The sequence below is a fragment of the Carassius gibelio genome, chromosome B4 (genome assembly GCF_023724105.1).
Source record: "Carassius gibelio isolate Cgi1373 ecotype wild population from Czech Republic chromosome B4, carGib1.2-hapl.c, whole genome shotgun sequence".
Taxonomy (NCBI): Eukaryota; Metazoa; Chordata; class Actinopteri; order Cypriniformes; family Cyprinidae; genus Carassius; species Carassius gibelio.
The window spans coordinates 6,504,722-6,531,111 of record NC_068399.1 but is presented as its reverse complement, the minus strand read 5'-3'; the positions used below and the strand labels follow the sequence as shown (position 1 = coordinate 6,531,111).

General features: G+C 40.3%; 1 pseudogene; it reads right to left on the bottom strand.

The window, feature by feature from the left end:
* LOC127956331 (membrane-spanning 4-domains subfamily A member 8-like) lies at positions 1-26,390 on the bottom strand (annotated as a pseudogene).

The window sequence follows — 26,390 nt, the reverse complement described above, 5'->3', positions numbered from 1 at the left end:
CTAGCTTTCTGCGCCCGTCAGGCCAGGACCCCCATGTTGTTCGGGCTCAGACCTGGACCTTCGTGGAGTGAAGGATTTAAAGGCAGCTGAGCGCGCCCTTGCCACTCTGAACTTCTCACTGAGATCCAGCTGCGATCTCCACGAGCTCACTCTCCTCTGTGTCTCAGCAGTGGTGGGTCCTGAACTGCGGGAAGCAGAAGGCTTCTGCTCTTTCCCCTCAAGGACATCGCTCGCGTGCTCTTCGCCCAAACAAGAGACACAAACACTATATGTGTCATCAGGTGTCAAATAAAGCTGACATGGATGTGCACATCTTTTAAACGCCTTGCTAGTGGATGCCATGATAAACAGAAAAAGAACACTCTTACTGTGGTCGTTTTCTCAGATGCATTCTTCAAACAAAACAGTCAATGAAGATGAAGAAGAGGATGATGTTCTCCTGGTGCTGATTTATATTCGTGCCGGTAGTGACGTCAGAGGCTGTCGCCGGCTAACAAGTTGGTGTTTTTTCAAAGTATGCTTCAGACACAGGCCACAACGAGGTGTTCCCTATAGCGCCCCCTAGAGGATGCAGTTCGAAGTTCCCTTGAAAGGGAACCAAAGTTTGTCCAGGAGCTGGAGCAATTTTTCTGAAGAACAGCAGGCAGCTGAACTGCTCAGGACAAACGAGGGACTCATGAACAACTGTCACAAAACATAAAAACAGTCATGGATCACCCAGGTAACAACACACAGTATTAACCTCCTGGGATCGACAGTGGCGCCACTTGCCACATAACAGAAGAACAATGTCTGTCATGTTGATGGTATAAAACATTTCCTCCTCTCTCATAAAAAAAAAAGGTAAATAGAATGTAGCACTTATTTCCTATGAAGTCTTTGTGAACTGTGTGTGTAAACTTCTGCACAAAATACATCAATGTACTGTTCTTACCATGGCCTATGCCATAACTAAGACTCGATCAGTCTCTGTGGTGGTTTATGCACAAGTGTTGGATAGCGTCTTTCCTCACAGGGCAACCTGTCGGTGTCTGCTGAAACAGTTTCAGAATGGGGTGTAGATGGTGGTGATACGGGAGAGTGAGAGCAATGAAGGGAATGATGGTAGATCTACTTGAGAGGCAGAAGAAACAGCAGGCTTCTGCTCTTGTCAGTGTACTTTTCCTTAACTGGTCAACATGACACTGCCATAGTGTACCACCCGACAGCTCAACCTGGTAAGTCAATGGTCCTGTTTGCTCCTTAACTGCAGCAATAACCCACTTGCAGTCACCCCTGTAGCTTCTTGCAAGCACAATCTCTCCAACTTCAAAGCTCCACGTGGCTCTGGCTGAGCTCCTCAGGCTTTGATCCATTTGCCTGTTTGAAGGGGCCTATGGCTGACCGAGAGGACCAATGAAGCCTCAGACTGGAGATTAAGACTCAGGACAACGGACGTCTGGGTCCTCTCGGTTTGGGAGATAAAAAGCTTTGGGCTGACCGACAAAGAGGACTCTTGTGACATCCAACTGGAGATCCCTACTCACGGCATCGGATGGATGAGACTCGCTTGCAGCCGGTGAGTATAGGAACCTGACCAGGAGAACTCTCACCAAACGTCTGAAGGGAGCACACACATCAGACTGGTAAGCCACAATGGACGGGGAGAGAGAAAAGGAAAACCTGACTAGGAGAACTCTCGCCGACGTCTGAAGGGAGCATGCATATCAGACGGGTAAGCCTCGCCAGGAAGGGTTAAAAGTTGTGAAGGGTAGTTGAGAGGGTTTTAGGCAGCGTTTGGTGGTAGGTTGAGACTCATGGCGTCGAACGGTTAAGCCTCACCAACCATCAATTGGAAAGGTAAGTTGCGTGGCTGGGAGACTCTCGCCAGACGTCCGAAGGGAGCACACGCATCGAACGGGTAAGCCTCTCCGGATGTAAGACGGAAAAGGTGATGTTGGGTAGCTGAGCAGTTCTCACCGACATCCAAAGGGAGCTTGAGCTCCTGGCAACGGACAGTTAAGCATTGCTGGCTGTAGAACAGAAAATGTAGGTTGTTTAGTAGCGAAGCTTTTGCCGGTGTTCGGTGGGAGCTTAATGTTTGCAGTACCGTTTGGGTATGTCTGCCCGATTTTTTTTTTTATATATATATATATATATATATATATTTTGGTGGCTGATGAGGGTTTGATGGGCTTTCTTTATGTGAAACTGGTTAATTCTAATATAGCTTTGGTAAGAGTCGTCAATGAATAGTGGTTAGTGCGGGGATTTTGCCTGAGAATTTCTGGAGCGTAAGTATGCTAGGATGGATTGGTAAAGCTTGATTGGGGAGGGGAGATTGAAAATGTAAATAAAATAACCTTTCTTGGCTTGGTCTGTCTTGCTTTGTTTGATTTAAAAAGCGATTCTTTCGTCGTCGAGTGTGGTTAGGTGTGATACGGTTGATTGATTTTTGGATTTAATTTTGAAGAGATTGTGAGCTCCAAGGATCGAAGAAAAATAAAAAAGCTAGGATGAACATGGCGACGAGCGTGTGAGTTATGCTAAAGGGTTGGTAATTTGTGCGGAGGGTGTAGATACACTTTTTCTGAGGATATTTACTTGGGTTGTCTAGTGTCGGGCTGGGTGGGTTGGGATCGCTGGATCCCTTTGATCAAGATGGAGGTTTGCGAATTGTTTGGCTTGGAGACCCTTGGCGCCGTTGAGAAATGAAATAAAAGAGGTGTTAGAGAGTAGGGAAATATCCGGGAACGGAATATTATAAGTGAGGTGAAATGCCTTGACGCATCTCCACGCAGTCTCATATGATCTGGGAGAAATTGCCTGGGGAATAGTGTCGAGCGGGGTGTTTTTTTTTTTTTAGACAGAAAAGGCCCATGTGGGAGAAGACAATGCTGTGGCAGTGAGGAAATACATGAAAGGGCTCTTGCAGGAGGAGACTGCTGTGGCAGTGAGGAAATATGGGAAAAGGCCCCTGCATGGGCGGGCACTGCTGTGGCAGTGAAGAAATACATGAAAAGGCTCTTGCAGGAGTAGACACTGCTGGGATGGCTGAAGTGAGGATGGGCCATTATAGATGGATAGAGGGATGTTAAAAAGGGTTAGCTATGGTAGATCACGAGTTTGAGGGAATGGTGATGGGCTGGCGTTAGAGGGGTTAGCTGATGAGGGTTCGGTGAGCTTCTTGATAAGGAATCGTTCTGGCCGTTAATAGATCTTATATAGCTGCTTGAGCCGCCTGCGGAGAGGTGCTCATGCTTGGGACGGCACTGGAGATAGAAAAAAAGGGCTGAGAGAGAGGGTGAAAGGCAGGCATTGAGGCCTGCGCCGTTAGCGGAGCCAGCCTCACACTGGGATTAGACTGTGGGGCTGCAGGCCATGAGAGGGGAGGGGGTTGTAGGAAAAGGCGTGTGGATGGGTCCGCACTGCTATTGGATGTGAGGGTCTGTGTTGCAAGAAGTAACAGCTTCGCACTTGCATCAAATGCCATTTACTGCGGGAGCTGGGAGCAACTGAACAGAAAAATGGTTAGTAGCATGAGGGAGCGGAAGAGTTGTGGGCGTGTTTATGAATGGAGCCAGCCTCACGTTTGCTCTAGCTGCTGTAGCTGTAGGTCGTGGGAAGGGGGTGGGGTGTGTGATGTCTTGGAGAACCTGTGTAGCCTTCACTGCTAGCAAAGGCAGCCTTATGCTAATGTCTGCTACATGAGCTGGAGGACTGAAAAGAAATAAAGGGGGTTAGAAGTAACAGGATGGAAATACTGGGATGTGCAGGCCAGTTTTGCAAGTAAAAGCAGTTTTGTGCTTGCTTCGGCTGCTGTAGTTGTTGGCTGTGGGAAAGTAGAAGGGTTAGTAACATTTGATGGGGCAAGCTAAAAATGCCTTGGTAGTCTACTGAGTTGTTAGCTTAGTAATTGGTTGCCTTATTTGACAATTCCCCAAGCCTTGTCCGCATTAATATGTTCCTGTTGGAAAAGCCTCTTTTCCTCTAGTTTTGGCCTTCTGCCTTTTTAACCCCTTTACGTGCAAACATCGCTGACGGCCCCAGTTTATTATTGTTTCACTTTCACAGCACATTAAACATCACTGTCTTACTTCATCTGGACAAACTGTGCATCAATGGAAAGTTTAAAGACTCAAGCTTCGATATTTGACCAATATTTTGATAAAACATTGTTGCAGTGACAGATATTTAGTGATTTATGTCAGGAGTGCAAAATAATAAATCCGTATTATGCCACATTTTGAATAGAAATTCACAACTCAATCATATTCAGTCACGTAAGCAGCGGTTTATTTGTGTTCACATAGACTCACTGAACAGCGTCAATAAGGATTTATAGACCAAAGATGCATATCTGCGGAGATATATGGATATATTTACAGATGTTTACTTTATATTTCTTCAGACAGAATCGTCATTTATATTCATTTTCCACGGATTTACGCGATCAGATGATAAACAGCCTCTCCCAGCGATCTGTGTGTGCGTGCAGTAGTCACAGCTCGTGTGGTGTGTGACTCAGACTCTGATTGGGTCTTTCAAACGTCAATCTTAGAGTTTCATATCTGGACACCGCCCCATCGTGTCACATGCTTCCTGCACACTTCCTGGTAGTTATCTGGCCAAAACAACACTGAAACACCTCTGTACACACAAAATATCCGAATAATAAACCCGTGATTACGATAGTAAAGCTTGGTATGAGAATTTCTTGAGATCTGGGGCGTTTTTATTAAAAAAATTGAAAATGTACATCGGAAATGCTAACTTGTGCAGCGATGAAAAAGGCTACAAATAACATATTTTTACAACAGTAAACGACAAAATGCCACCCCTGATCGCTAAAGGAAGTTATTATAAACACTCGATCGGGGTTTAAAGTGAGTTTTGAGTAAAAGTGTACTAATAATTTCATAAATTGTCAGATGTAGCTTGATGCTAACGTTAGCACCAATGCTACTAATAGCAGGTGCTTTTCTTCTTCATAATGCATTTTTGTCTCAATAATTCACGTAAGGTCGTAAGAAAATGTTTTGTTGTATTTTTATAGTAATACTTTTGATAAATAAGGGCTAAATGCAAAGAGAGACTGAAGTGAGATCGCTGCTTTGTTGCTTTGTAAAGCCTGAAAAACCACAATCAAGGCTAATAAAGGTGGAATAAAAACAAAGGAATAATGATAAAAGAATAATGCGGATAATGTGTCATACTTGGCGGAGGTGTGAAAGAACCGTTTGGTGAGAACAATACAATCATGATTCGGGCAGTTTTCAACAGTGAAACATACACAAAGAGCACAGGAATGTTTACATGTGAGATCTTACAGAGATGACAAGGGCCATAAATCAATCTGATTAGCCTTCTCTAAAAACACACATGACATGGCCTTAGAAAATATTTCATAAAATTCACAGTTTTACAGATTCGATTATGACATTTTTTATGAAGTCATGGAAGACTTGTGGCCTTAGCTACACTGTGTTTTCAAACTCATTTCCTACATCAACATTTTTTAAAATACATTTAAAACATATGTTTTTAATATTTTTATTTTTGTTTTTATGTTTGAGCTTATATATCTCTATTATCATAACAGTCTGAGTGATTCTGATTCCTGAACAGTAAACTTTAAAGTGTCAGCTTTGTGAACAAAGGTTGATTATGTATCTAGTCAGAAAGAATCATGAGCAGAAACCTTTTTATTTTGGGTATGTCATTTCGGTCTCCATGCCAAAAAAGGGGGGTTACTAGTAAGGGGTTAAACGGCCTCCAGAGTGGATCAATTTGGGATGCTGTTTTCACATTGTAGTATGGACTGTGGAAACAGAGGCTTTTGAAAACAATGAAGCCAGATAGCACACATACGTCTGCAAGATGACTGTTAAAGATCTATTGATCTGGAAAGCATCTGCTATCTACAAATGTCTGACAGACGTCTTTCAGATGCCAGTTTTACATTCTAAATCATAAACGTCTTAAAGACATCTATTTGACATCTTAAATGAGACGTCCAATAGACGTATTGCAGATGAGCAAACAACCTAAAAAATACATCTTGCAGATGTAAATGCATGTGTCAAATAGACGTCTCCTAGATGTATGTGTGTTATCAGGGGTTTAGTCTTGTAAAACATTGTAGCCTACCAATAGATGTGTTTATAGCAGTAACGATAATTGCTATTATGTGCTATTCAATTTCAAGCGGTTTCTAAAGATATTTACTTTGCATGCTTTTCGTATTACAGTCCTAAAAAGGCAACAGAAAATGTATTCATACTTGCTGTCCTGCTACAAAACACAAACGTAGTTGCGTTTTAGATCATTCTGAGTGATCACGCCAGTAAATGGAAAAATATGTCCCTAAATAAATTGATCCTGCCAGAATAATTGCATGAAACTTATGTCTGTATCATCTCAGTGAGGTTTAAACATGCACAGTAAGGCAAATGTAATGTCTTCAGATGTTTCAGTGTGGATGACAACTCCAAATAGCATCGTCATCCGATAGAATCAGCTGAAAATGTATTGATTTACAACACACAGTCTGCACCACTAGTGGAGGCAGCCTCAAAATGTGCCACATCCGGAAAAGCTGCGATGAAAGGCAGAGCCGCGGTGGGAAGTGAGAGAGCCTTGCTGCGGTGAGAATTGGGTTGTGGTCTGGCAGGTTGAATGCCTGCTGCTGCTGCGATCCAGTGCTCGAGGAGAGTCAGGTCTTGAGCAGGACAATCGTGGTGTCGAGCTCTGTCTATTGGCCACAACGTGTGGTTTGGCGAGAAGAGCAGCTGTCACGATTAGATTAGATTAGATTAGATTCAACTTTATTGTCACTGCACATGTAGGTACAAGGCAACGAAATGCAGTAAGCATCTAACCAGAAGTGCAATAAGCAGTAAGTACAGAATAAAGGTCTATAATATGTACAATAACTATACAGGTAAGTATTATGGACATAATTTACAGATATTAAATACTATAAGCACGATATACAGATAGGTGTACTATGAACATACTATACAGATGGGCTATGTAAAAGTGTATGTACACTATAGGCAGAACTATGAACATAATTTACAGTATTGCAATGGACAGTAAAGTGCATAGAAAAAAATATTTCAATGTGCAAATGGATTATACATTGTTCCTGGATGAACAGGCAGTAGTGCAAGTAATAACAAGTTACTTTTTGCTTGTTGTGAGTAAATAAATAAATAAGAGTGTTGAAGAGGGGGAGGAGTCTATGTGTGGTGTGGGGGGTGTTGAGGGGTGTCAGAGGGCAGAGTTCAGCAAGGAGACAGCTTTAGGGAAAAAGCTGTTCCTGAATCTTGTGGTTCTTGTCCGGAGGCTCCTGAAACGCCTTCCGGAGGGGAGGAGGTTAAACAGTTCGTGGTCAGGGTGAGAGGAGTCCTTGAGAATGCTGCGAGCTCGACGTAGACAGCGTTTCTTCTGGATGTCCTCAAGAGCAGGAAGTGGTGTCCCTGTGATGCGCTGGGCAGTTTTCACCACCCTCTGCAGTGCCTTGCGGTCAGCCACTGAGCAGTTCCCATACCAGACTGTGATGCAACTGGTCAGGATGCTCTCGATCGCACACCGGTAAAAGTTCACCAGGATGGTTGAAGACAACTGGTTCTTCTTCAGTGTCCTGAGGAAGAAAAGGCGCTGGTGAGCCTTTTTGACGAGGCTGGAGGTGTTTGTAGTCCAGGACAGGTCCTCCGAGATGGTGGTTCTCAGGAACTTGAAGCTGGAGACAAGTTCAACAACCATCCCGTTAATGTGGATGGGGTCATGCGTGCTTCCTTTCTTCTTCCTGAAGTCCACAATGAGCTCCTTGGTCTTATTGGTGTTAAGGAGCAGGTTATTGTCAGCGCACCATGTGGCCTGGTGCTGTACCTCTTCCCTGTAGGCAGTCTCATCGTTGTCATTGATGAGGCCAATCACCGTGGTGTCATCTGCAAACTTAATGATGGAGTTGGATCCATGTACAGGCTTGCAGTCGTGGCTGTAAAGGGAGTAGAGGAATGGGCTCAGCACACAGCCCTGTGGTACGCCAGTGTTAAGTGTGATGGTGGTGGAGTGGTTGTGGCCTGACCGAACATGCTGAGGCCTGTTGGTCAGAAAGTCCATAATCCAGTTGCAGAGGGAGCTGTTAATGTCCAGGTCTCCAAGTTTTGTGGTCAGCTTGGAGGGAATGACGGTGTTAAATGCTGAACTGAAGTCAACAAACAACATCCTAACATACGTGTTGTTATGGTCCAGGTGTGTGAGTGCAGAGTGCAGCACTGTGCATACTGCATCCTCTGTGCTCCTATTCCTGCGGTAGGCAAATTGGTGTGGGTGGGAGGCAGTCTTTGAGGTGTGCTAGGACCAGTCGCTCGAAGCACTTCATAATGATGGGTGTGAGTGCTATGGGGCGATAGTCATTGAGGCACGTTGGGGAGGAGTGTTTTGGTACTGGCACAATGGATGTGGACTTAAAACATGTAGGCACAGTTGCTTGGATGAGGGACATGTTGAAAATGTCTGTGAAGACCCCTGCAAGCTGCTCTGCACATGCCCTAAGCACACGTCCAGGAATGCCATTCGGGCCAGCAGCCTTGCGTGCGTTGATCCGGCTCAGTGCAGTGTGGACATCTGTGCAGGTGAGTTTGAGAGGTTGGTGGTCTGAAGAGGCTGAGATTTTGGTGGCCGTCTCCTTGCTGTCGTTGTTGAAGCAAGCATAAAAGTCATTTAGCTCGTTAAGGAAGGAGACGTCCGTGACTGTTGGTGTGGAGTTGCTTGACTTGTAGTCACTGATAATCTGGATGCCCTGCCACATGCGTCGGGGGTCAGAGTTGGAAAAGTGTTCCTCTACCTTCAACTTGTAGCAGTACTTCGCCTTTTTGATGCCCCTTTTCAAGTTAGCCCTGGATTTACTGTAGGCCTGAGCGTCGTCTGACCTGAAAGCGGTGTTGCGGGCTTTCAGCAGAAGTCGCACCTCCTTGTTCATCCATGGCTTCTGATTAGGGTATGTTGTTATCTGTTTTTCTGTTGTTACACTGTCAATGGTGGAGTTGATGTGATCCAGTACAGAGGAGGTGTAGATGTCAATGTCCGTGTGAGAGCCACAGGCAGCCTGTGAAGCAAACATACTCCAGTCAGTGTGTTGAAACCTGTCTTGAAGTAAAGAGTCAGCTCCAGTTGGCCACACTTTGATGGTCCTCACTGATGGCTTCACACGGTTGATGAGGGGTGAATACTTAGGGGTGAGAAACAAAGAAAGGTGATCAGACTGTCCGGGGTGGGGGAGGGGGCTCGCGATGTAAGCTCCATTAATGTTTGTATAAACATGATCCAAAGTTTTGTCTCCTCTGGTGTGGCAGGAAACATGCTGGTGAAATTTGGGGAGTACTGTTTTTAATTTGCAGTGATTAAAATCACCCGCGACAATAAAAGCAGCCTCCGGGTGAGCAGTCTGTTGTTTACTAATGGCTGCATGAAGTTCGTTCAAAGCAAGCTTGGCATTAGCATCCGGTGGAATATAGACTGCGGTTATTATGGTGGAAGTGAACTCCCGTGGCAGATAAAAAGGTCTACATTTAACCATGAGAAACTCTAGGTTAGCTGAGCAGTGTCTCCCAACAATGACAGTGTTCGTACACCAAGCTTTGTTGACATAAATGCACAATCCACCACCTCTTGTCTTGCCTGAGTCATCTGCCGTTCTATCTGCCCGGAGCGTGTAGCGTCCTGCTAGCTCAATGGCATTGTTGGGTACGTCGCTGTGTAGCCATGTTTCTGTGAAAACCATGACATTGCAGTCCAGAAGTTTCTTACTGTGGGTGATGCGGAGTCGTAACTCATCCATTTTGTTCACCAGTGACCGCACATTAGCGAGAAAAATGCTGGGTAAAGAGAGCCGGAGCGGTGTTAGCTTTAGCTTAGCTCTTAGACCTCCGCGCTTCCCCCGCCTTTGTTTATGATCTCGACGCCGCCTGCGAGCACTTCCGCCCGGCCGGGTAGAGTGCGAAGCCTCGGGTGTTCTAGCGATCTCAGGGATGAGTCGAAGATTGGTGATAAAACTGCTGGTAAAGTCCTCACCGATATCCAAAAGCTCCTGTCGGGTGTATGATGTTAAAGCAAAGCTGTTGAGTACGAACAGACCCGAGATGAGCAGGAATAAAACTGCAAAATTGCCTCGCGATGTGTTCGCGCCGCCATCTTGACCCTGATGGCACTTATTGGTGCTCAGCGGCCATGTTTGGCGGGGTAGGAGTGATCATGGGGCCGGCAAAAATTCGGCAGATCTGACAAATTCCCGGTATAGATCTCTTCTTTGGAAGGAAAATTGGGTCTGTGATGAGATGACAGACGGAGCAAACCGAATGGTGATAAACCATCAATGGATAGAGGTAAGTCAGTGATATTTATACTATGATATTGATTACTTGATTGTGGTCCACCTGTGTTGATGAACTATCTGACACACTCCTCCCGAATCTTGTTAATAAAACATAATTACGAGAGGTCATGACGTTTTGCATAGTATACGGGCAGCAGCGATTTGTGATCAGTTGTCCAGCCTTTAAATGTTGCCAAATACACTTGCGACAGAATCTTGTCACATTTGGTGTCTGTTTTCACCATATTTACTCTGACAGGAAGACCTTCGGTTAGGCTGGAGGAAAACATATCCATGACTCATTCCTCTCCATAGTCATCTTTTGCCATTTCTGATAAATAAATAAATTATATACCTGTACATGCATAACTGGTTTTTGTAATATACCTGCCATACAATTGTCAATTTATATTGTGTCATTCCTTATCTACTTATTTGTATTTTTTATTCTTTTATGTGTTTTTTTTTTGTTCTGTTGCTGTCATTCTGTTGCACTGTGGAGCTTCTGTCATGAAAACAAATCACTTTTGACCTGATTCAGCATGTGCATGGAACCACACACAAAGGTGGACACACTCTAGACTTAATCATCAGTAGGGGTCTAAACATTACATCGATTGTTATTAAGGACGTAGCACTATCTGATTACTTCTGTATTTTCTTTGATATATTGATCTCTGCTACCACTGAATCTAGATCTGTCTCTGTCAGGAGATGCATAAACAAGAACACAAGTGTACTAGTTATAGAGGCTATATCTTTATACCTTCACTTACTCACGTTATCAACTCATCTCTTCACTCTGGAACATTTCCCTCATCATTTAAGCAGGCACGGGTAAGCCCACTGCTCAATAAACCATCTCTAAATCCAGCGCTTCTTGAAAATAAGCTGCAGTCTTCTTTCATTCATTGCAAAGACACTTGAGCAAGCTGTGTTCAACCAGCTTTCTATGTTCCTTGTACAGAACAACCTCCTAGACAGCAACCAATCTGGCTTCAAAAGTGGCCACTCAACTGAGACTACTCTGCTCTCGGTTACTGAAGCCCTGCGACTAGCAAGAGCAGCGTCAAAATCCTCAGTTCTCATCTTACTGGACCTGTCTGCTGCTTTTCACCAGATTCTCCTGTCCACCCTCAGAAAGATGGGCATCTCTGGAACTGCACTCCTGTGGGTTAAGTCCTATCTCTCTGACAGATCCTTCAGTGTGTCTTGGAGGGGTGATGTTTCTAAGTCACAACACCTTGCTACCGGTGTTCCTCAAGGCTCAGTTCTTGGACCACTTCTCTTCTCCATCTACATGCCGTCATTAGGATCTGTCATTCAGAAGCATGGCTTTTCTTATCACTGCTATGCTGATGACACCCAACTCTACTTCTCATTCCAAACAGATGACCCGATGGTAGCTACTCGCATTTCAGCCTGAGTGACATTTCTAGTTGGATGAATGACCATCACCTTCAGCTTAACCTTAAGAAGACAGAACTCCTGGTGATTCCAGCTAACCCATTGCTTCATCACAACTTCTCTATACAGCTGGGTTCGTCAACGATTACTCCTTCGAGGACTGCGAGAAACCTAGGAGTTGTGATTGATTATCAGTTAAGCTTCACAGACCACATTGCTACAATGACCCAGTCCTGCAGATTTGCATTATACAACATTAGGAAGATTTGACCCTTCCTGTCAGAGCAAGCCATCCAACTTCTTGTCCAAGCTCTTGTTCTCTCCAGACTGGACTATCGTAATGCTCTCCTGGCGGGCCTTCCTGCATGTACTGTCAAGCCTCTGCAACTGATCCAGAATGCAGCAGCGAGGGTTGTCTCCAATGAGCCAAAAAAAGCTCACGATACTCCTCTACTCATCAGGTTACACTGGCTATCAATAGCTGCTCGCATCAAATTCAAGGTACAGATGCTTGCCTACAAGACGACCACTGGCACGGCACCAACATACCTAAACTCACTGGTTAAATCTTATGTGCCCTCCATGAGTTTGCGCTCTGCAAGTGAATGACGCTTTGTGGTGCCATCCCAAAGAAGTTCAAAATCACTCTCACGGACCTTTTCCTGGACTGTGCACAGCTGGTGGAATGACCTCCAAATCTCAATTCGTACAGCTCAGTCTTTACTCATTTTCAAGAAACATCTGAAGACACACCTTTTTCGCCAGCACTTAACAAACTAATTCTAGACTTGTCATGGTACTTGTATAATGTTGTTGTTCTCTTGTTGACCTGATTGCTTCTATTGTTCTCAATTGTAAGTCACTTTGAATAAAAGCGTCTGCTAAATGATAAAATGTAAATGATTAAATGTAAAGTAACACTAGGCATTTCTGCAGACTCTGTTGATATTCTCCTTGATGTCTTCAACTCAAAAGTTAAGAATGTCATTGATGATATTGCTCCAATAATAGTCAGTAAGAAAACAAACAGACAGAAATCAGTTTGCAGAAGATAAACAGCAGTTCAGACTTTGAAAAGACAATGCAGAAAAGCTGAGCGGATGTTGTGGAAGACAAAACTTGAAACTCACTATAGCATCTGTAAAGACAGCCTTCATGCTTTTAATTTGAAACTTGCCACAGATAGACAGAATTTCTTCTCAAACCTTATAAACATTAACTTAAACAACACTCGTACTCTTTTTGCCACTGTTGAGAGACAAACCCCCCTAAGTCAGATTCCCAGTGAAATGCTATCAAACAGCGAATGTAATGAGTTTGCTTCCTTCTTTTCTGAGAAGATAATCAATATCAGGAAGGCGATTAGCAAATCCTCAAGTAATGCAGAGGTCAGACAGATTCAGCCGCAATACCAAAAAGATACTATGTCTATTTTTTATAGCAATTGATGGCAAAATTTGGGAAGACAAAAAACCTCAACCTGCTATCTTGACACACTTCCCACATCTTTTTCAAAAGTGTGCTTAACTGTTTAGAAGCAGATCTCTTAGAAGTGGTAAATGCCTCACTTCTTAAAGACCTTGTATCAGATGACCACCAGGACAAGACCACAAAAAACAGATGATTCTTCCGCACAATCTGACTTTGCTGCAGCCTTGAATTGAACTGCTGGTTTCGTCTGGTCAGAGGAGAACTGGCCCCCAACTGAGCCTGGTTTCTCCCAAGGTTTTTTTCTCCATTCTATCACCGATGGAGTTTCGGTTCCTTGCCACCGTCGCCTCTGGCTTGCTTAGTTGGGGTCACGTCATCTACAGATATCGTTGACTTGATTGCAAATAAATGCACAGACACGATTTAAAGTGAACAGAGATGACATCACTGAATTCAATGATGAACTGCCTTTAACTGTCATTTTGCATTATTGACACACTGTTTTTCTAATGAATGTTGTTCAGTTGCTTTGACGCAATGTATTTTGTTTAAAGTGCTATATAAATAAAGGTGACTTAGCTTGACTTGTCTTCTTTCTGGGACATTTCCAAACTCCCTGAAAACAGCAGTTGTTAAGCCCCTCCTGAAAAAGAGTACTCTTGATAACACCATTTTGAGCAATTTTAGACAAATATCTAATCTTCCTTTTATAGGCAAAATTATAGTAAAGGTAGTTTTTAATCAGCTGAACAAATACTTAAACTCAAATGGATAAATGGACAATTTTCAATCTGGTTTCCGACTCCATCACAGCACAGAGACAGCATTCATTAATATAATAAATTATATTCGCTTAAATTGTGACCCTGGCAAAATATCCGTTCTGGTATTGTTAGATCTCAGTGCTGCGTTTGACACTGTTGAACATAACATACTACTAGAGAGACCGGAAAACTGGGTCTGGCTTTCTGGGATGGTGCTCAAATGGTTCAGGTCATACTTAGAAGGGAGAGGTTATTATTTGAGTCTAGGAGAGCATACGTCTTTAGTGGACGTCCATGGCCTGTAGAGTTCTACAAGGCTCAATTCTTACACCGCTATGCTGAAGACACCCAGATTTACCTAGCCTTATCTCTAAATGACTACAGCCCCATTGACTCCCTCTGCCAGTGCATTGATGAAATTAATAGTTGGATGTGCCAGAACTCTCTTCAGTTAAACCAAAAAAAAACTGAAGTCATTGCATTTGGAAACAAGGATGAAGTTTTCAAGGTGAATGCTGCCTTGACTCTAGGAGTCAAACAACTAAAAATCAACTCACAAATCTTGGTGTGATTATGGAGACAGACCTTAGTTTCAGTAGTCATGTCAAAGCAGTAACTAAATCAGTATACTATAATTTCAAGAATTAGATGTTTTGATTCCAGCCAAGACTTGGAGAAACTTGTTCATGCCTTTATCACCAGCAGGGTGGACTACTGTAATGGGCTCCTCACCAGCCTTCCCAAAAGACCATTACACAGCTGCAGCTCATCCAGAATGCTGCTGCCACACTGTAAAAAATTTATGTGAAATCTACAGTGATTTATTGTGTGAGTGCACAGTAAATCACTGTATAGAAGTTCACAGTATAATACTGTATATTCAGTCTAAGTAGCAGTAAAAACATAAGTATTGTAAAATTCACAGTACACAGGCATGTCCTGTAGAGAATCACAGTAGCAAGAATAAAATCACAGTTTACTGCTAATGTCCTGTGGAAAATCACAATAACTATTTATACTGTAGAAAACACAGTAGCCTAAAATGACAACACACTGCACTAGAAGCAGGGCTGCAAGCCAATTATAGAACAGTAAATTACCCTGATCTTCTTGATATTCTGTTACATATTTGCAGTGAATAGACAAGACTATGTTTTTTAATAAAACATCAACATAAATCTTAAGAAGGACCAAGAGGAGACATATATAGCAAAATGTGAAGAAACATATTCATTTAAAGGTTTTCCAATATACATATGTTTAGTTTCAGTGCCAACCAACGCGGTTTCCATGGGATGGCACCCACACAAGCACCTGCCAAACACATTGACAGACACATGGCTATGTTTGCAACAACATTTTCACCGGAGGAAGAGATAAACGCTTAGAAACGGCCATATAGCTATAGCATGATGCCTTCTATTTCTAGATGACTAAGACAAAGTTTACCAGTAAACTTCAAAATTATACGGCTGCGAGCCATCATAATTGATGGTTCTTGCCATCTCTTCCTCATCCCAGATTTTATCGCATGTTACATTATCCTAAAATAGTTTTTTCAACGTGTACCACTTCCATAAACACTGCATGCGTAGGCAGTATTATCCATAGGGGCTGTCGTTGTTTCGCGTCCTGTGTGACGTCAGAACTCGGAGTACATCGATCTAGTACGAGTTCACGGGTGGGAAGTCACGGGTTTGACTGCCGTTCCAGTGCACTTTCACGGGTTTAAGGTTGGAAAAACATGGGTTATGGGTTGCCTGAAATGCGGCATCATGCTAGGTTGAGGCTACTACCTTTCCTCCACTTCTCCCCAACGTGACGTCATCACTGAATTGCGTAAAATGAATCCGTTAAAACCAAAAATGTAAAAAACTGGTCTTTAAGACCATTTTTGAGACATTTTAAAAATGATATACATATCTTGAGTGATTTATGTACCCATTAATCGACAGGGGTGGTTAACCTGCAACATGGGCTTTAACTCATTTGTGAGGCCTTTGTCAGTTTAAACATTTAAGAGCCAGAGGACGCGAGCTCGCGTGCACTGTAAAGATTTGTGCATTTGCTCATCCGAAGCGCGCAAACCCACGCCTCAGAAGGCGCGCAAATATAAGCTCTCTCTGAAGTATTGTGTTTAAATGAACAAATTCATACAAAAATTATGTATAACCATCTTGGTAAGTAGCTATCCTTCAGCAGACATAGCTGGATCAATTAGATCAATGCAACTAGATCAATGCATTCTCTTAAAGTGACAGTCTTATTTTAATCGAAGCAACAACAAAGAAATCACCCACTGCTCTTGATTTAAAAGCATTTGTAACTTTAATAAAGAACAATCTTTAAAGTATAAAGTCAAACATGCGGTGCTGTTTTACATTTGATTATTTTATTCAATTTCTGTACCTAAAAACTAACAATGTTGTTATTAATCTTTGACATGCCCTAGACTGTGATAAAAGGTAAAAAAAAAAAAAAAAAGTCTTATATTTAAAAAAAGTAATTTTGTTTGTTTTTTTCCCCAAATCAGTCACATCATTTATAAACTTGGTAGTTAAAAAGTTAAAATCTTTAAAAAAAAAATTACATTTTGTAGTTTTGATCAGGACTGAGGTTAATTAATAGTTTTATGCAAAAAAGTTTGAAAAAAATATTTATCTGATACATTTTTACAGCAGTTTAATTTAGTGGATGTCTACGAACATAACAAAAGAGTAGTGAATTTGCCCACAGTGTATTGTTGAGGTTTTTTTTACATTTCAAAGCATTTTCAAAAAATATGTCAAAATAAGATTTGTCACCAAAAAGAAAGTTGTGGCCAAAATAAGAATCAACTTTACCCCCTAGTGGACGAAAACGTCCCCAACACAACATCTTCTCGCCAAGCCTGCATTTATTTGATCCAACAAACAATCAACAAAAGCAGTAATAGTCAAATATTCTTACTCTTTAAAATAATTGCTTTCTATTTTAAAATATTTTAAATTGTAATTTATTCCTGTGATGATAATGCAGAATTTTCAGTATCATTACTCCAGTCTTTAGTGTCACATGATGCTTCAGAAATCATTCTAATGTGATGATTTGCTGCTCAGTAAAAATGTATTATTATTATTATTATAAATATTAAAAACAGTTTTTATGAGTAGAAAAATCAGCATTTATCATTATAACATCCAAATGCTTGGATATATATACTTCTTTTGGGGTGGAAATATAGATTCAATATAGATCAAATTGATCAAAAGACATGATGATAAAGACATTTATAATGTTACAAAAGATATATATTTAAAAAAAAATGCTGTTCTTCTGAACTTAATATTTAACAAAAAAAACTAAAAAAACTAAATAAATACTATAAAAAATGTTTTAAACATAATTATAAATATGTTTTGAGCAGCAAATGAGAATATTATAATGATTTCTGAAGGATCATGTGACTGGAGTAGTGATGCTAAAAATTCAGCTTTGAAATCACAGAAATATATATATAATATCTAATAGAAAACAGTTATTCTAAATAGTAAAAAAAAAATCTAAATGTTACTGTTTTTGCTGTACTTTAGATCAAATAAATGCAGGCTTGGTGAGCAGAAGAGACTTATTTAAGAAACTTTTAACTGGTAATGTTTCATATAACGTGACATTGATTCCTTTTTCTGGCCTCTCAATAATAAGCTGCTGCAAATTTGAAATCCGTTTTTGCAAGATGAGCCTACCTTCTGAGATGACATCATGACAATCTGAATGAAGAGGCGGGGTACATGGCAGGGTCTGGAAAGCACAGAAAAGGGCACAGTATGAAAACATTGCATTCACTGCAGTACAGTATTCATTGCTAATCAGAAAAGAAAAACGGGCACAAAAAGAAAACACAATTGTAAAAATTTACTTAATGAATTAATAACTTACATTATTACGGGAAAAAAACAGGAAAGAAACAAAAATTATGATCCACAAATTTCTTCTTTAATCTTAGCCTGTTCAGTTAACCTACCCCCAAACCCAAACATACCCATTTAATAACGAATATAAAACCATATAAAACGTAAAATAGAAAGAAATATGCAAGAATTTATAATTTAAGTAACAACATAGCATTACAACAATATTTTGTGTTGCTAATCCCACTTCAACCTTTAAACCTAACCACAGCCATTTCTTACAGTAAAGCATGAAGGACAGACAAGCACAATCCCAATATTTTACAGCAAAAAAGACTAAAACATTATCAAAAGAATTCCAAATGATGCGTTGTAGCTAAGGTGAAATACAATAGTTTTGTGTGAGGTACAGAGCAGAATTTAAATTGTTAATCGATGAAAATCTTATCCAGATTATGTCCCCGAACCACTCCAGGAAAAGCACGTATCATTCAAATGACGCACCTCACCAGAAACACGGCATGTCGCAATCTGTGTTGAAGCAGGTGAGGACCAATGAGCGTTTTGATTTTACTCCCATAGTTATTTTATGCAGAAAATTTTGGATTTTAGAATTTGGTCAGCAGCACAGGCTGTTTTTTTTATACGGTTTATATTGAACTCTTCTTTGTCATCCTCCCAGCCATCAGTCCAGTTGGTGTGGGCACTGGAAGCCCCATTTTCTCCTGAATTTTGTGATGTCTCATTTTGATGTTATCATCCAAAGTTTCTAATAATAAAAGTCCTCTTTTTTGGCACAACACTTGAGTCCTCCAGTTTTTACATAGCGGTTTTTTGTGACAGAACATACTGAGCATATATGGACTCAGCTGGAGACCTTGAGATCCACCACGCACTCGCACAACAGGGGATCCTCCTAGGATGTCAACAGGAGGAGATCCAGGCATCTCATCAGGCCTTGACCAGTCTATCACAACAACTGAGTGCTATTTCCAAGACTTAAACAGATTCAGATTGGTTTATCTATGGATCCTGCCATAGTGGCACCTGTTGTGGAGGAGACACCTACTCTGCACCGCACCTCGCCTGAATCTGCTGGCTCCTTATTCTGGTGAACCTACATCATGCAGTTCATTCTTGTCAAAATGCTCTCTGACTTTCTCATTACAGCCTTCCTGCTTCCCCACCAACAAATCCATGGTAGAATTTGTTATCATGCACCTGGCTGCTATCGCAAATGAGTGGGGTGTAGCTATGTGGGACAACAAGCATGATTGATGGAGGTCCTACTCTAACTTTTCTCAGGAGCTACGGAAGATCGTTCACCGATCAGCTCAGGGTAATGAGTCAGCACTAGCACTATCGCTACTGCGACAAGAAACCAGAACAGTTTTGGATTATTTTATCAATTTTCTTGTGCTAATCCGCATCTAGCGGTTGGAACAGCAAGGAGCTGTGGGACCACTTCCTCCATGGACTGGCTGAGCACATAAAGGATCCACTCCCTGGAGCTGCCTCCCTCATTCGATGGGTTGGTAGAACTCCATTCAAGTGGATTTTTGCTTGACGCTCAGGTCGCAACATCGTGGCATGGAGATCAGGCATGAAAGTTTTGATCTGCTACCCAGTGCTAGAAGCGCCATGTCACCACAGTTTAGGTTCTCTGAAGAAGAACCCTTGCAGATTGGCCAAGCTCATCTCACACACCGTGAATGGTGGTTTTGGATCGTCCAGGGGTTGTGTATATATTGTGGAGAGGTTGGACATATGGTTCTTTTCCTGAATTTTGAGTTGTCTCGTTTTGATGTTATCATCCGAAATTTCTACCATATTTTTCTGACTATAAATCGCACTTAAGTATAAGTCGCATCAGTCCAAAAATACGTCATGACGAGTAAAAAAACATATATAAGTAGCACTGGACTATAAGTCGCATTTATTTAGAACCAAGATAAAACATGCTGCTCAGTGCTCCTGTAGCCTCTCCCTGAAGACATAGAGCACCCTCTCGTGGCTGTAGACGGTAATGTTTTCTCTTGCTTCATTTCTCTTGGTTCATGTCAAATAAATTTTGACAAATAAGTCGCACCTGACTATAAGTCGCAGAACCAGCCAAACTATGAAAAAAAATGTGACTTATAGTCCGGAAAATACAGTTATAAACTTCCTTTTTTTTTTTTTGAGTCCTCCTGTTTTTACACAGTGTTTTTTGTGAAAGCAATCTATGTTCATAACATTAGCTTATTTCAGATGATGAATGTTTGCTTTTTTATTTTCAGAAAATTATTATTAAAATAACTTTCCAGGATAGATAATTAAATTACCAGATATATTACTCACCAGAGAAGAATCTTGTTGGGTCTGCTGGTGAATAAAAAACAAAAAATTGTCAGTCGGGTTTAATGGGTGCTGGGTCTGGGATTAATAGACCCCCAAAACGGTAAAACTGCACATTTTAGAGTGGCCTTTTATTGTGGCCAGCCTAAGGCACACCAATGCAATAATCATGCTGCCTAAGCATCTTGATATGCCACACCTGTGAGCTGGATGGATTATCTCGGCAAAGGATACATGCTCACTAACACAGATTTAGACAGCTTTTTGAACAATATTTGAGAAACATAGGCCTTTTGTATATATATATATATATATATATATATATATATATATATATAAAAATTATATGATGTTATTACGTTGCCATCTTGCCGCCAGCCAATCACTGTATTGCTGATCATAGTTTTGAGTATAGATACATCTGCCCTTACGCACAGTAATCTTAGACATCTTAGTCCAGATATTTTAAAGGTGCAATTTGTAATAATGATCTATTGACATAAATGCAATATAATATAAATAACTATATTTACAAAGGTGTTTGAAGACCTTACTTAATGAACTGTTATGTTTTTTATTACCTTAGAATGAGCAATTTCTATCTACATACAGCGCGGGTCCCCTAATGCTGGGTACACACCGAAATATTTTTTTACATTTTATAAGATTTTCAAAATGTGATAGATCACAAACATGAGTATAAAAATTTCTAGATTAAACCGTTTTGCTCCTATATTGTGTGGTGTGCTATGATGTGACAAAGACTGCACACCACACACCAACAGATTTTCAACCAGAGTCTTGACTGTGAACAAAGGAAATCTCGCAAAATCTCGCGAGACTTCAGAATAAGCATGGTGGACAATATGCAGGAAGAAGTTACAAGTTACAGAGTGATCTAGAGGTGATCAATGGTCACAAAATCACAGATATGTTTTTTTTTAAAATTGTTTTCAGTTCTCTCTTGGAAAAGAGATCTTATTCTCTTTGAAATTGCCTTATTAAATGAACTTACATCACTCTTTAAGAACGTGGTCATTCGCTTTCTGATTGGATATTGTTTTTTTTTACATGATAATCTCCAGAGCATGCGCGCGTTTGTCCTCGGGGTTCCCCCCACACATCAGGGCCCGTATCCCTAAAGATTCTGAGAATCCTCTCAGAGAGCTCCTAACTTAACCTAAAAATTCCTTGCCAGGAGTTTTAGCTTAGAAGAGATTCCAGAACATTTTCAGTGAACTCTGTGCAAGGAATGGATGGAAAATCCTATCTTAGTGAGGAGGTGTGGTTGACCCCGTTGCTAGGTATGAGTCATCATTTCAAAAGCAGTGATTGGTTGATCCTACAAGTTTGATGAAAATGAACTTTTGGTGATAATGAGCAAAGGATGTACCCTCAAATCAATAAACATAATTATACACTCTAATCTTATGCAGACTGTAATTGTAAATAATGTTTCACATTCAAGAAAATATCTGGAAAATTAAAAGTAAGCTGTAGGGGTTATAGTCTAACATTAGAATCTAAAATATGTGAAAACTTAAGCTCATTACACCCTGTTCAAATAATGATTCGTGTCTTATTTGATCATATTAATATCCTAGCTGGCATATGTTGTACTTTCACTCCCATATGGACCCCTTAGAAAACAAGATGGGCTATCTCAAGGGGCTGTCCTTAATGAAGTAGAAATTACAACGTTATAACTCAGTGTGGTCTTAAGGAGGGTAACACGGCTCAGCTTTTATCAATGTCTGTGATTGCTGGCTGGTCTATTTATGAAGGCTTGTTAACAAATATCCTACAAACACAGAAAACTGAGAAAAAAAGGAATCGCAAGCCGAACTGGACTGAGGAGCAAGGTTTGTTGCTGGCCCAGATCCACCACAAACATGATTCCTGCACGATCCAATCTGTAGCGTCTCAATAATTCCCTGTCATCCAGTGTTTGCAGGACATCTCTCCTGCCTCCTCTGTTGGCCATTTTGTGCAGCTGCTTAGGGGAACTCCTAAGCCACTAAAAGTCCTCTTCCCTGCTCTTAGCAGATCTCGCCTTAGGAGCCCTTTTAAGCGCTAGGAATGTTGAGGAATAGTTTTTATATTAACTGGGATTTTCGTGTCACTTTTAGGGGCAATTCTAAGAAAATGTCATGACTCTGAGAATTTTCTTAGAATTTGGCCGCTAGGAGCCACTTTTTGCACAAAAATTCTTTAGAGATACGGGCCCAGGATTTCTGATCTTAAATATTAAACATGTTGAATATTTACGATTCGTGATCGGGGGGATCGAATGTTCTTCCAATCAGGTTCGGACACTCTTAACACACCAAGGGAAAATCTGATAAGATAATTTGTAGAGCCACGGAGATGGGGAAATCAGCCCAAAATCAGCCCGATTATCTTTTGGTGTGTTTAGTTTTTGTATTGTAACTTGTGTTTGTTGTTAATGTTTTTTTGTTTTTTGTTGTTGTTTTAAGTGTGCATCAAAGTATGTCGATTCATCCATTATAGGTATACATGTCTGAGGGGTTCATTGGACAGAAATGTTTAGGAATCAATGAATTATTGCAATGCTCACCTGAGGAGGACAACAGCAACAGGAAACCTTGCAAGCAAATACTGACAAACAGATGGAGATGATAAACTGAAGGAAGGTGAATAACAGCAACACACCACTGATTCCGCAGAAGAGGGTCTGAAATAAAAATCAACATAAGCGAAAATAATTAATATTAATATCTTCATGAATTGTAAATGATCATTACTACTTCTGAAATATTAGGGGGAAAGATGAGACAGATGAATGCAGGTTAAGACTTGACTTTTGACAAGTGTACCGACAACACAGTTATCTTACTGTACATATAAATATGTATATATAAGTTGATGACATACCATATATTTTTTCTTAACATAACATTCAGAGTTGTTGCAGTTAGAGGAAAAGATGATTTGTGCTAGAACCAAATCCAATGAATTTAAAATAAGGGCAATGGATGCGGTTAAAGCACTGAAAATGTTCATTCCAAGTGAACTGTTCACCTATAAAGCAAAAAAAATCAACACAAAGTTATTGAACGTGTAGTCTTAACATTTGTGCTAAAGTAGATTGAAAAATAAATGTGTTGTAAAAAATAAACTTCTTGACATAAATAAATAAAATACAGCTTTAAGCGGCAATCATCAGGGTCCAAGCACCAATGCCTTATATGGATTATTAAATGATACAACTGAAATCATCTTTTCAAAAATAAAGTGTTTTTTTTAAAGCAAAGTCCAGCCTATCTTGACTGATAGTTTAGGTTATAGCAAATATACTGGTGTCAAAATCTCTCTGTCCATTTTTTTTTACTATCCTAAGATATGCAATCTTAAGATATGTATTATAGGTGAACTCACATTAAAAAAATTTTTTTACAATTTAGATGAACTGCATGTCATAGGTCAATTCCAAATGAGCAAGAAATTATCAATTGCTCGGGAGTAAAAATACATAAAACACAAACCCAGGAGTATGAAAACACAAATACCAGCCAAAATGAGAATGGACTATGGAACTGAGGGTGTAAATACACAAGGGATGATTAGCAGAACTGAAACAGGTACACTGAACTTGTGGCCCTGGTACACTGAACAATGAAGGACACTAACTAGGGAAAACATTAAAAACAAGAACAGAAGACTGAAAAACAAATTTCAGTTTTTTTTGTTTTTTTTGTGTCCTTGTGTTTGTAGTTGTGCTTAAAGTTGTGCAATGTTATGTAGAACCAAAACTACAGCTATTTTTACTAGTGGTGGGCTGTTATCGGCGTTAACGTGAGACTCTAATTGGGCGATAAAACAAATATCGCCTTTAATCTATTCTCAAAGTTGGGTTGGGAGCTGGGTCTATACTAAGCAAGCTATGATAACTTTCACCTTGATATTTTATATAACCGACTGGCTGAGGCCAGCCTAAAAAGATGCTCAGGACAGTTGACGGGCCACTGCTACGCATCGTCACGAAAGCTTATCTTTTTCACGTGTTTTTAAGCCTAACCACTTGTCGATTTAAACATTAAAGCTTTCAAAAACAAGACGCGGAAAAGCTGAAAAGAGTAGCTGGTTACTCGCGCACTGTGTTCGGTGCACACAAGAGAGAGAGCTGCGTATCACTGACAGCGACACTGAACCGAGCTCTCTTCTGCGAAGTTCTCCTCAAAGTCCCTCCTGCACCTGAACGAACAAATACAAATTGCAGTTTGAACAAACAAAAAGATGTGAAAGAGGCCAATTCAGTATTGCGGTGTTCTGGTGTTCACGCAGAGAAAGGTGTCTCAAAAAAACTTGAACATTGAATTTGCTTGTTTTTGCTCTTGTGCCGACAAATACTTACAAAATATGTCAAAATATCCACCTTGGAAATTATGCTCGAAAAAACTTTTATAGTCTGAAAAAAAATTATAGTCTGCAATGCGTTATATCCCATGGCCCTACATTATAGAGATATGAATCATGGTAGTCCAAGTACATTAAAAATTATAGGCATTGAACATATCCTGAAATCTATAAGGGGAGGAGATAGGGCTAAAAGGTTGTTACAGAGAGAGTCTTTCTGGATTTATACATTGAAAGCAACTACATTACCAGGCTTAAATGGTGAATTAGACTTTGTACCATTTTTTTTCTTTACTATTTTATTGTGTAAGACTTGCTCTTTGAAATGTGTTTCTTTCTTCTAGCTGCTCTACATAGAGTGACCAGTTGTTTCTAACTTGAATAATTAACTGCAGTTAAATGAACTGAGATGATGTTGATTACACACACCCTGATGAAGGCATGTAGCCGCAACGCATAGATGTAACTCTCACCAAAAGAGTTTTAACGTTTAAAGCCAGTGATGCAATAAAGGCTTTTTAACTTTCCACTATACAATTTGAGTGCCTTGGGGTTCTAGTTCTTTAGTATTCCAGTTACTTTTTGTTCTTGGATCTCTAAAAATAATAAATTTTGTGTACATACCAAACATAAACCAGAGGGGGAATAAATTTTGTTTTCTCCAGCAATGCAGAGTGAGCCTGCAATGATGTACTGAGAGGAGAGAGAAGAACAAATATTGAGGCATTTGTTGAAATATGCCCAGATGGTACTCAACCAGAATAAGCTTTTTACTCCCATGCGTTTCATAAGATTGTCTCATTTAAGACACTTGCTTGATTTGCAAGTGTCTTAAAATCGCTACGAAGGCTGTGTATGTGGCATACTGTATTAAATAATGTCACAATATTGACAAAATAAAGAAAATATGTTTATGTTCTAATTATTATCTAGATTTTTTTATTTATTCTATGGCATAATTAAACATCTCTAAAATTTGCAATAATCTAAAATACTGCAATACAGTTAAAAGTTAGCAAGCTCTAAGCACTACCATCATGGTAAAATTTTACTGTAACAGTAATCAAATAACTGGAACATTTAGTATTTAAATGATGACTAATTAGTCATGTTTAAATATTAGAATGCTACATTGATTGCCAGTAATTTAATTCATTATGTTATCTTCATAAAGGAATACTACAGTTCTAGCATTAATAGAACTGAAAGAAAGAGAAATGCAGAGAGCAGTCCCATTGTGCCACCAGGTGTTGATTTCTTAAATGGTTGCATTTAATGTCATGTCCTTGTAGCAGCAATACACTTGGCAGTAATAGGCATTGTTGGCTGACTACCTACTGTAGCTTGTATTATAAAAGAGAGAACATAATTACTTAATGATTACATAATTAAGTATCATTTCTTACGATGAGAGATCCCCAGTAAGGAATACCACTATAGACAAAAAAGGATTCTGCATAAACTGTAGACACAATGCCAAACAGGAGAGTCATCAGACCAATCATTATTTGGACAGTCTGTGTAGGACAAGAAATTTGTTTTAATTTTGAATAGGACAAAACAGTCTTTCATAAAGTAAATCAGTATCAAATATACATTATACATTTTTGACAGCTGTAGTAATGGACTTATTATCTCAGAATATATGTATAAAATTCTCACCCCAAGAGCTTTTGGTTGGCCTGTCAAAAATGCCTGAAGTCCATAAAGAGGTGAAAGTCCTGCTACTTGGACATAAACAGGCACAGGAGCATTTGTTGCAGTTTGTATTGGTGGTTGCAGCTGGATGACAAAATTATTTATGGGTATGGCAGTCGACAT